Here is a 10,389-nt window from a genome sequence, read left to right on the forward strand (position 1 = left end):
GAAAGAAAACTGCCCCTGCCCCACTGTACATCAATGGCGAATGCGTGGAGCGAGTGGAGTCCTTCAAGTTCCTAGGGGTTCACATCTCTGCTGACCTCTCCTGGTCAGTCAACACCGCAGCACTGGTCAAGAAGGCCCAGCAGCGACTACACTTCTTGAGGGTGCTTAGGAAAGAGCAATTAAGCACACCCCTGCTGGTGACCTTCTATCGCTCCACTATAGAGAGCCTGCTGACCTACGCAGTGTCAGTGTGGCACTCCAGCTGCACTGAAGCTGACAGGAAGAGACTGCAGAGGGTAGCAAACACTGCCCAAAAAATCATTGGCTGTCCTCTGCCCCCCATTTCCACCATCTACACCTCCCGCTGTCTTAGTAGGGCCAAGAACGTTCTCAAGGACAATACACACCCCAGCTTTCACCTCTTCAACCTGTTGCCCTCTGGCAGGCGCTACAGGTCCATACAGGCCAGGACAAATAGACTCAGAGACAGTTTCTTCCCCAAAACCATCACCATGTTGAACAATAATCTGCACTAAAAACGGACTATATTAGGTACTGAGTCGCACCATATCTATCTCATTTGTAGCACAGGACTTTTGCACATTTTTCAGTTGTTCCATTGTTTATTATATCGCCTATAGTTGTCATACAGTTTTACATTTCCTTTTGCACTCTCTCAATTGCTACACTGTTTACACTGTCCACATGTTACACTTTTAAGCAAAGGACTTCACGTGTTTCCTTATGTGATATTGTTGTTTATTCATGTTATATTGTCTGGTATTGCACTGCATGCACTTTTTAAGGAGCAGCCCCCCTAATCTCGTTGTACTATGCAGACTGTGTTTGCTGTGTATAATGACAATAAAGGCTTTCTATTCTATTTCTATTCTATTTTGTATGAGATGAACACAAAGATCTAAAACTTTTTCCACATACACAATATCACCATTTCCCTCAAATATTGTTCACAAACCAGTCTAAATCTCTGATAGTGAGCACTTCTCCTTTGCTGAGATAATCCATCCCACCTCACAGGTGTGCCATATCAAGATGCTGATTAGACACCATGATTAGTGCACAGGTGTGCCTTAGACTGCCCACAATAAAAGGCCACTCTGAAAGGTGCAGTTTTGTTTTATTGGGGGGGTACCAGTCAGTATCTGGTGTGACCACCATTTGCCTCATGCAGTGCAACACATCTCCTTCACATAGAGTTGATCAGGTTGTCAATTGTGGCCTGTGGAATGTTGGTCCACTCCTCTTCAATGGCTGTGCGAAGTTGCTGGATATTGACAGAAACTGGTACACGCTGTCGTATACGCCGGTCCAGAGCATCCCAAACATGCTCAATGGGTGACATGTCCGGTGAGTATGCCGGCCATGCAAGAACTGGGACATTTTCAGCTTCCAAGAATTGTGTACAGATCCTTGCAACATGGGGCCGTGCATTATCCTGCTGCAACATGAGGTGATGTTCTTGGATGTATGGCACAACAATGGGCCTCAGGATCTCATCACAGTATCTCTGTGCATTCAAAATGCCATCAATAAAATGCACCTGTGTTCTTCGTCCATAACAGACGCCTGCCCATACCATAACCCCACCGCCACCATGGGCCACTCGATCCACCACATTGACATCAGAAAACCGCTCACCCACACGATGCCACACACGCTGTCTGCCATCTGCCCTGGACAGTGTGAACCGGGATTCATTCGTGAAGAGAACACCTCTCCAACGTGCCAAACGCCAGCGAATGTGAGCGTTTGCCCACTCAAGTCGGTTATGACAATGGAGTCAGGTCGAGACCCCGATGAGGACGACGAGCATGCAGATGAGCTTCCCTGAGACGGTTTCTGACAGTTTGTGCAGAAATTCTTTGGTTATGCATCCGATTGTTTCAGCAGCTGTCCGAGTGGCTGGTCTCAGACGATCTTGGAGGTGAACATGCTGGATGTGGAGGTCCTGGGCTGGTGTGGTTACACGTGGTCTGCAGTTGTGAGGCTGGATGGATGTACTGCCAAATTCTCTGAAACTCCTTTGGAGACGGCTTATGGTAGAGAAATGAACATTCAATACACGAGCAACAGCTCTGGTTGACATTCCTGCTGTCAGCATGCCAATTGCACGCTCCCTCAAATCTTGCGACATCTGTGGCATTGTGCTGTGTGATAAAACTGCACCTTTCAGAGTGGCCTTTTATTGTGGACAGTCTAAGGCACACCTGTGCACTAATCATGGTGTCTAATCAGCATCTTGGTATGGCACACCTGTGAGGTGGGATGGATTATCTCAGCAAAGGAGCAGTGCTCACCATCACAGATTTAGACTGGTTTGTGAACAATATTTGAGGGAAATGGTGATATTGTGTATGTGGAAAAAGTTTTAGATCTTTGAGTTCATCTCATACAAAATGGGAGCAAAACCAAAAGTGTTGCGTTTATATTTTTGTTGTGTATATATATATATATATATATATATACACACACAAACACACACACGTGTGTATGTATATACGTGTGTGTGTATATATACACAACCACACACACTATATATGAGTTCTGAGAAAAGAAACCGACCTTTTTATTTTTTTCAAAAACTATATGGATTTGAATCACATGCGATTACAATCAGGCAAGCTTGAACCCTCGTGCACATGCGTGAGTTTTTTCACGCCTGTCGGTTACGTCATTCGCCTGTGAGCAGGCTTTGAGTGAGGAGTGGTCCAGCCCTCTTGTCGATTTTTCATTGCCAGGAAATGGCGGAATGATTTGGGCTTTTTTTTTCCAGCAGAATTTTTTCAGAAATTGTTAGAGACAAGCAGCTGGAAACCATTCAAAAATTTTGATGGCTTTCGGTGAAAATGTTACGGGCTTGGTAGAGAATAAGGAGTGTTACTGTCGCTTTAAGGACGGCCCCCAGCGACTGGTGGTGCGCCGCGCTCCGAAGCCGCCACCGACAGGCTGAACGACCATTTCATTTCTAAACGGATGGCTGTCTGGATCCATGACCATCGTGTGCCATTTCTCTGGTTATCACAAGAGCTGGACATCAACCATTTCCGGCAGATTTCACTTTTAACAAGAGATTTTGTCATGGAAAGCCGAGCGGAGGCTTGGCACGTCACGATGGATTCGCTGCTGGAATGAGAAAACCTCTGTTTTGGTCTCACAGGACGGCTTTGAGATGGCGTTCAGACAGCTGTCGGTGGTTTTTCCATCGAGTGATTATCCGAGAAATTGTGGATGTGCCTGGACATGCCAGAACATGTCCCGTGAGGCGTCATCACGGCGTTGCTTTGCGCAATGTGGCACCGCCGCAACGCACGAAGTCTCCGCTCCTCTTTCCATGACAAATGACGCTGTGTTTTATCCGGGATGTCATCTGGCTAGCACAGGAATTGTGAAAAGACGTGGACATCAGCACTTTTTCGGCACATTGAGACAGACTTGTGGAGGAATTCCACGCGGTGCCGCATATCGCAAAGCAATGCCGTGATGAAGCCTCACAGGACATGTTCCGGCATGTCCAGGCACATCCACAATTTCTCGGATAATCACTCGACTGAAAAACCACCGACAGCTGTCTGAACGCCATCTCAAAGCCGTCCTGTGAGACCAAAACGGAGGTGGTTTTGTCTCATTCCAGTAGCGAATCTGTCGTGACGCGCGAAGCCTCCGCTCGGCTTTTCATGACAAAATGTCTTGTTAAAAGTGAAATCTGCCGGAATATGGTTGATGTCCAGCTCTTGAGATAACCAGAGAAATTGCACACGATGGTCACGGATCCATACAGCCATCCGTTAAGAAACAAAATAGTCGCTCAGCCTGTCGATGGCGGCTTCGGAGCGCGGCGCACCACCAGTCGTTGGGGGCCGTCCTTAAAGCGACAGTAACACTCCTTATTCTCTACCAACCCCGTAACATTTTCACCGAAAGCCATCAAAATTTTTTGAATGGTTTCCAGCTGCTTGTCTCTCTAACAGTTTCTGAAAAAATTCTGATGGAAAAAAAGCCCAAATCATTCCGCCATTTCGTGGCAATGAAAAATCGACGAGAGGGCTGGACCACTCCTCACTCAAAGCCTGCTCACAGGCGAATGACGTAACCGACAGGCGTGAAAAAACTCACGCATGCGCACGAGGGTTCAAGCTTGCCTGATTGTAATCGCATGTGATTCAAATCCATAGTTTTTGAAAAAAAATAAAAAGGTCGGTTTCTTTTCTCAGAACTCATATATAGTGTGTGTGTATATATATATATATATATATATATATATATATATATATATATACACACACACACACACACACACACTCAACAAAAATATAAACGCAACACTTTTGGTTTTGCTCCCATTTTGTATGAGATGAACTCAAAGATCTAAAACTTTTTCCACATACACAGTATCACCATTTCCCTCAAATATTGTTCACAAACCAGTCTAAATCTGTGATAGTGAGCACTTCTTTGCTGCGATAATCCATCCCACCTCACAGGTGTGCCATATCAAGATGCTGATTAGACACCATGATTAGTGCACAGGTGTGCCTTAGACTGTCCACAATAAAAGGCCACTCTGAAAGGTGCAGTTTTATCACACAGCACAATGCCACAGATGTCGCAAGATTTGAGGGAGCGTGCAATTGGCATGCTGATAGCAGGAATGTCAACCAGAGCTGTTGCTCGTGTATTGAATGTTCATTTCTCTACCATAAGCCGTCTCCAAAGGAGTTTCAGAGAATTTGGCAGTACATCCAACCAGCCTCACAACTGCAGACCACGTGTAAGCACACCAGCCCAGGACCTCCACATCCAGCATGTTCACCTCCAAGATCGTCTGAGACCAGCCACTCAGACAGCTGCTGAAACAATCGGATGCATAACCAAAGAATTTCTGCACAAACTGTCAGAAACCGTCTCAGGGAAGCTCATCTGCATGCTCGTCGTCCTCATCGGGGTCTCGACCTGACTCCATTGTCGTAACCGACTTGAGTGGGCAAATGCTCACATTCGCTGGCGTTTGGCACGTTGGAGAGGTGTTCTTTTCACGGATGAATCCCGGTTCGCACTGTCCAGGGCAGATGGCAGACAGCGTGTGGCGTCGTGTGGGTGAGCGGTTTTCTGATGTCAGTGTTGTGGATCGAGTGGCCCATGGTGGCGGTGGGGTTATGGTATGGGCAGGCATCTGTTATGACGAAGAACACAGGTGCATTTTATTGATGGCATTTTGAATGCACAGAGATACCGTGACGAGATCCTGAGGCCCATTGTTGTGCCATACATCCAAGAACATCACCTCATGTTGCAGCAGGATAATGCACGGCCCCATGTTGGAAGGATCTGTACACAATTCTTGGAAGCTGAAAATGTCCCAGTTCTTGCATGGCCGGCATACTCACCAGACATGTCACCCATTGCGCATGTTTGGGATGCTCTGGACCGGCGTATACGACAGCGTGTACCAGTTTCTGGCAATATCCAGCAACTTCGCACAGCCATTGAAGAGGAGTGGACCAACATTCTGGGCCGTCCTTAAAGTGACAGTAACACTCCGTAATCTCTTTGAAGCCCATAAAATTTTCACCAAAAACCATCTGAATTTCTCTAATGGTGTCCACTTGGATGTGCCTCACAGTTTCTGAAAAAATTTTGATGAAGCAAAGCGGCAGTCTCTGAGCCATTCCTAAACAATGAAAAAAACGACAAGAGGGTGAACCACTCCTCACTCAAAGCCTGCTCACAGGCGAATGATGCAACTGACAGGCGTGAAAAAACTCACGTATGTGCACGAAGGTTCAAGCTTGTCTGATGTAATCACACGTGATTCAAATCCATATGGTTTTTGAAAAAAATAAGGTCGGATACTTTTCTCACAGACCTCGTACAAGCAGAAAGAATGTTTCATAATATTGTATGAGTGTTCAAGTGATGTTTTTCGTGAGTGTACAAGTATTATTGCACAGAAAAAAAACTGTCAACTCAGTGTGTGACTAATCACTGTGCGTTACCAGTTCATCTTGTTCTTATGTCCAGTTTCTGCTTGGGATCGCTGAGCAGCGCTTCACTGACGTTTCGCCATATGTGTTGATTCTGCTCGTCCATGTATAATCTGTTATAGTTACTGACAAAACACATTCTCATTACTGCGGTTCTGTTTGTGTTGATGTTCTGAACGAGCAGAACACCTACCTGGTCATAAGGTTTGAGAAGGTCCTGAGGCCTTCCACCAACTTTAAATAGCCTCCGTTGATGCAAACACAACAGCGAGGCTGGAACAGAAACAGTGACACCCTGTGAGGTGATGGTTCTACACCTGAGAACCAGAGTCTGCAGGTTTTGAGTCCAGAAAACGACGACTAATTGAAGGTGTGTCTTTTTACAAACTGGCGGTTCTAAAAGTTTGCCCATAAAGCAAATTTATTGATCATTAACAGGTGTGTGTGTGTGTTAGTTCCATTTTGTATCGATACAAAAGGTACCGTTCTGTTGTAAAACCAAGAAGGAGCACAACAGTTAATGAGCAGAAACCTTTTAAGTGAATAACACCTGAAGATCTGAATCTCTAAAGTGTTTCCCAGAATGCCATAGTGTTGACACTCTTCAACTCTTCTTTCCAACTTCACTTTGAGCCACTTTGTGCTGAACATTGTTTATTCAGCATAAGGTGCTTCCACCTGTGGTCAAACCTGCAGACTCACTGCTCCAAGTGCACGGATGAAAACTAGAGTTCCTTTATACAGAGAGTCGTGACACAATGAGCCCCCCCCCTCCAAAAAAACAAAACCTGACAAGTGACTCCTGGTGCCATCTTGGAGCCAATATAGCATTTGCTGGTAATGTGTCTGCATGTAAATCCAGAAAATGTATTTATTTAGTCGCTGAAAATGATGTGGTGTTGTGCATTTAGAAGCACAAATAGATACAACAAGGGCTTCAAGATGTACAGATTCCACTCAGATATGAACAGAAGAAACATTTGTGAAAATAAAGTCAGCTGTGTGGGATGGAAACGACTTAATTGGCAAAGATTTGAGAGGTAAATTTATTGTTCAGTCCCATGTACAGCAAAACTCACCTAAACCATCATCGTATAAACTGCTTTTCCATGTAATAAACACAGTATACAACCCCTGGCAATAATTATGGAATCACCAGCCTCGGAGGATGTTCATTCAGTTGTTTAATTTTGTAGGAAAAAAAAAGCAGATCACAGACATGACACAAAACTAAAGTCATTTCAAATGGCAACTTTCTGGCTTTAAGAAACACTATAAGAAATCAAGAAAAAAGATTGTGGCAGTCAGTAACGGTTACTTTTTTAGACCAAGCAGAGGAAAAAAATATGGAATCACTCAATTCTGAGGAAAAAATTATGGAATCACCCTGTAAATTTTCATCCCCAAAACTAACACCTGCATCATATCAGATCTGCTCGTTAGTCTGCATCTAAAAAGGAGTGATCACACCTTGGAGAGCTGTTGCACCAAGTGGACTGACATGAATCATGGCTCCAACACGAGAGATGTCAATTGAAACAAAGGAGAGGATTATCAAACTCTTAAAAGAGGGTAAATCATCACGCAATGTTGCAAAAGATGTTGGTTGTTCACAGTCAGCTGTGTCTAAACTCTGGACCAAATACAAACAACATGGGAAGGTTGTTAAAGGCAAACATACTGGTAGACCAAGGAAGACATCAAAGCGTCAAGACAGAAAACTTAAAGCAATATGTCTCAAAAATCGAAAATGCACAACAAAACAAATGAGGAACGAATGGGAGGAAACTGGAGTCAACGTCTGTGACCGAACTGTAAGAAACTGCCTAAAGGAAATGGGATTTACATACAGAAAAGCTAAACGAAAGGCATCATTAACACCTAAACAGAAAAAAAACAAGGTTACAATGGGCTAAGGAAAAGCAATCGTGGACTGTGGATGACTGGATGAAAGTCATATTCAGTGATGAATCTCGAATCTGCATTGGGCAAGGTGATGATGCTGGAACTTTTGTTTGGTGCCTTTCCAATTAGATTTATAAAGATGACTGCCTGAAGAGAACATGTCAATTTCCACAGTCATTGATGATATGGGGCTGCATGTCAGGTAAAGGCACTGGGGAGATGGCTGTCATTACATCATCAATAAATGCACACGTTTATGTTGATATTTTGGACAATTGAAAGGATGTTTGGGGATGATGAAATCATTTTTCAAAATGATAATGCATCTTGCCATAGAGCAAAAACATTCCTTGCAAAAAGACACATAGGGTCAATGTCAATGAGCAGATCTGATTTGATGCAGGTGTTAATTTGGGGGATGAAAATTTACAGGGTGATTCCATCATTTTTTCCTCAGAATTGAGTGATTCCATATTTTTTTCCTCTGTTTGGTCTAAAAAAGTAACCGTTACTGACTGCCACAATCTTTTTTTCTTATAGTGTTTCTTAAAGCCAGAAAGTTGCCATTTGAAATGACTTTAGTTTTGTGTCATGTCTGTGATCTGCTTTTTTTCTACAAAATGAAACAACTGAATGAACATCCTCCGAGGCCGGTGATTCCATCATTTTTGCCAGGGGTTGTATAATGGATTTTGTACAACAGATTTTTTGCTCACATTGGACAAATTGTCCTGTTCCTGCCTCAAGGCTCTGTTGTGAAGCACCCTGATGCAACCTTGTTGTGATTTGGTGCTATACAGATTAAAATAAATTGAAATTCCACAACAATGTATTTCCATTAAAAACCCCTCACATGTGGGTCTGGAGTCATTTCCATGATTAAAAGACCGACCGTTTATTTGGTTCAAACCGTGCTCAGACATGGGAAGCAGGCTGACGTGCACCTGTTAAATCAGACACTACAAAAGGCTGTGATAGACACTTCTGGTTTTACTCTTTTCTGTCATATTTCAAAAGTTTTTGCAGTGGGCACAATTACATTTCGATCATAGATCAAACATATTTGGCAGAAAAGTGTGCAAATTTACAACAGAGTCAGAAAAATAATAAATTGCATATCTTACCCTTGAATTGGAAGTTGATTAGCAAGAAAATCTTGTTGAGGGTCAAATTAATCCAGAATAAAGCATAATCCAAGGTTGGATGCTGCAGACACACTTGATAATACAAATATACAGGAAATTTTGGTTGCCCATGCTGGTGTACAGGACGGGAGGGTTGCAGAAGAAGAGACCACTACCATCTCTGGATGGAGCTGCACCTCAAACAGAGAAGAAAAAAAAAAAAAAAAAAAACAGAATCAGGCATCAAAAAGACAACAAATGCAGTATAATTTGTCAGCATTAAGCAACAAGAAAAACAGAAGAAATACTAAGGTGATCGCCGGCCACTAGCCCTAAACTTCACTAAAAGACCCAAACTTTAGATAAAGTTGATGCCGTGGCACGCTCCGTTTACTAATAAAATTAATTTAAAAGGATAAAAAGCATAGTGTTGTGAAAAGTGTAGGAACACGGACCCACAACAGGGGGCGCAAATGAATGGACAATGGAATAAGCCAAATATAACAATTTAATGTTGTTAATGTGCACAACAGACAACACAATTGAGATCAACAGTCAAATAAGTTACGGTGATGTGTGAGCAGGCTCGAGGATAGGAGACGCCTGTCCAGAAAAGAGCCGGATCCCACACTCCTTCCACTCCACAGGACCTGAAGCAGTCCTGGAGCCACCAAGCACTGGGTCCCCAGGTGGCCACTGCCTCCGGCTGTCAGATCGGGTACTGCTGGCAGGAAGAACAGACAGGTGATGGTGGGTGCGTGAACACCCAGCAAACAGTTCAACATAAAGGTGGAAAGCACCTCCACCTCTCAATCACAATGCACACGGAGCTTGTACAGATCCTGAAGTCACACTTAAACAGAGTCTGCAAACTCAGAATTATGTCAGTCAGCACAGAAGTAAAAACGTTACCGCTGTATGACACCAAAAGGCTGAGACGTTTACTTGTCGGTAGACGATTTCTCGGCAGTGAGGTGAAGATGCTGCCCGGCTCTTATGGAGGTGTGGATGATGGTGATGAGTGACAGCTGGCGTTGTTGATGAGTGACAGCTGCCACTCCCGGTGCTCCGGCGCCCTCACGTGCCTGAAGCCCGCACTTCAGGCAGGTCGCCCTCTGGTGGTGGGCCAGCAGTACCTCCTCTTCAGCGGCCCACACAACACATAGCAACATACTATGCCAGTATGCTAGCCATACGAAAGGGAAAATAAGTGCGTCTTAAGTCTGGACTTGAAAGTCTGCACAGAATCTGACTGTTTTACTGATGCAGGGAGATCATTCCACAGAACAGGGGCACGATAAGAGAACGCTCTGTGACCCACAGACTTTTTATTCACCCTTGGGACACAAAGTAGTCCT

General features: G+C 44.1%; 1 protein-coding gene across 1 annotated transcript in view; it reads left to right on the top strand.

Annotated features, from left to right (window-relative positions):
* mdm2 (MDM2 proto-oncogene) overlaps positions 1-10,389 on the top strand; it is a 387,699-nt gene that overhangs the window by 198,667 nt on the left and 178,643 nt on the right. The window lies entirely within an intron of this gene.

This window comes from Thalassophryne amazonica, chromosome 22, assembly GCF_902500255.1.
Source record: "Thalassophryne amazonica chromosome 22, fThaAma1.1, whole genome shotgun sequence".
In the NCBI taxonomy this organism is placed as follows: Eukaryota; Metazoa; Chordata; class Actinopteri; order Batrachoidiformes; family Batrachoididae; genus Thalassophryne; species Thalassophryne amazonica.